This window comes from Syngnathus acus, chromosome 11, assembly GCF_901709675.1.
Source record: "Syngnathus acus chromosome 11, fSynAcu1.2, whole genome shotgun sequence".
In the NCBI taxonomy this organism is placed as follows: domain Eukaryota; kingdom Metazoa; phylum Chordata; class Actinopteri; order Syngnathiformes; family Syngnathidae; genus Syngnathus; species Syngnathus acus.
Window position 1 is genome coordinate 1,026,317 of NC_051096.1, and position 2,212 is coordinate 1,028,528.

At 37.9% G+C, this 2,212-nt stretch overlaps 1 long non-coding RNA gene across 1 annotated transcript; it reads right to left on the reverse strand.

Moving 5' to 3' along the window:
- Positions 1–823: 823 nt before the first annotated feature.
- Positions 824–1,890, reverse strand: LOC119130456. Its single transcript, XR_005099416.1, has 5 exons — positions 1,878–1,890; positions 1,600–1,705; positions 1,263–1,368; positions 1,066–1,127; positions 824–939 (listed from the first exon to the last, which is right to left on the reverse strand). It is a non-coding gene; the product is annotated as an uncharacterized LOC119130456 (long non-coding RNA).
- Positions 1,891–2,212: the final 322 nt, after the last annotated feature.

Here is a 2,212-nt window from a genome sequence, read left to right on the forward strand (position 1 = left end):
CAAGAACTCTATAAAAAATGTCAAGCCGTGAGGATATGTCCCCCACGCCCCCCCCCCCCTTATTTTGAGAACGGTGAGTGCTGGACTCCAGCTGTTTTTTTTCTGTCTTCCTGGGGGTCTGTTCAGGTTGTGTGGCAAATTTGAACAGGTTCCCTCATTCCTAGGCCAAATTACAGGGGGGGAACAAATCCTCACAGCTGCCCCGTGAGGATATGTTCCCCCCCCTTATTTTGAGAACGGTGAGTGCTGGACTCCAGCTGTTTTTTTTTCTGTCTTCCTGGGGGTCTGTTCAGGTTGTGTGGCAAATTTGAACAGGTTCCCTCATTCCTAGCCCAAGTTACAGGGGGGGGAACATATCCTCACGGGTGCCCTGTGAGAATATGTTCCCCCCCCTTATTTTGAGAACGGTGAGTGTTGGACTCCAGCTGTTTTTTTTTCTGTCTTCCTGGGGGTCTGTTCAGGTTGTGTGGCAAATTTGAACAGGTTCCCTTATTCCTAGCCCAAGTTACAGGGGGGGAACATATCCTCACGGGTGCCCTGTGAGAATATGTTCCCCCCCTTATTTTGAAAACGGTGAGTGCTGGACTCCAGCTGTTTTTTTTCTGATGATTTGTGCAGTGATACCGTTATTACTGCACTTTATCAATTTGTTTGGCCTTATTTTGGTCAAACAACTTTGTTTCTTAATCATATAACATACATCAAAAATTATAACTTTAAACTTTATTAAGAAAAAAAAATAATTAATTTCCTTTTTAAATAATAATAAAATAAAATGAAAAAATACAAATTTTAATTAAAAAAAAGCAAAATGGTCTTCAAGCAAGCTTCAAATATTTAGCATTTAATTTCTGTACATGTACACAAAAAAGAGCCTTCGGTTGGAGGCTCCCCGACACATACAAGATGGAACCACCTGCAACACTCGTCACACTGAATCTGGTAAACAAAGAAAAAAGCAAGATCATACAATGCAGCACATTTACAATAATTTACAACGAATGTGTAATTCAATATATTTCTTAATCATCACATGTATTAGTTAACAAGACCTGACATAATTACCCATCTGTTGTCTGTGTCATGTGTAGCTTCCCCACAAACAAAGCACAAGTTAGATAAATCATCTGTGAAAACAAAGACAGAAGAATTGCTATAGTACTTCCCTGTGTAAAACTTAACTGAGTTGTATATAGCATTGATAGCACAGTCAGGACCATTCTTTGGGTGGCAATAACATCTCTTGGGTGCATATTACATACCAGTCTCTAATAGAAGTGTGGTGGCAATTTGCAGCCTGTACCTATTTACATCATGTGCCTTTGCTGAGAAATCTATTTCTTCATTTGAAAGAAGATGTTCTGCAAACTGAAAAAGACAATGTCAGATGTTTACAGTGCATAAAGAATGCTTTAAATGTTTGCCATCTTTAGCCTATATATCATACAAAAAATTCTGCTGTCAGACAATAATTTGTTTTAGTCCTTTGTTGTATGAACTCTAAATTAGTTTTTTTAGTTTTGAGTAATGTTTGATTAAGTTTTTGCATAATTGAGTGATATGAGTTTGGTGAATCTAGTCTGTAAATCAAATGCATACTTTCAAAGCAAATACACCACAAGAGGTTGAATCTTGTTGCCTGGGATGGGGGACAGTGCCACAAGTCCACCTGGAAACATTGCACCCTTTCTTGCGCATGAACGCCCTGAAATATAAGAGCCAGTACATATTATCACAAATTTCAAGTTTTATCCATCAATTACATATAATTTATATTGGTAAAAACAAAAACCTAGTCCACTTTCAAAAGAAAGCGCACATCTTCAGTTAAATGTTGATATCACAATAGTACTCTGACTTTTAGAAGCTGTGCTTACCGGGTTGATTCCATTTTCCCTCGTTTGTCTAAAAGTCAAAGACAGTCCATCACCATCACGCAAATATATTGGTATCCATCTTTTGTCTGAGCCAGTTTGCCAATGAGGTCCATCCCCAAGAGTTCGAATGGCTGAGACACCTAATAAATAAATATTTATAAAAACAAATTGTGTTAAACTGATGTTGCTGAGAAAAATAGTTATATTAAAGTATGCCACATACAAAATACTATATAGACCTTGAGTCAAAATAGAGAACATTATTTGGATTAACTGACCTGTATAGGCATGACCTCTGTTGGGCTTTTTATTGATATGCCGGCTGCCTGACATTC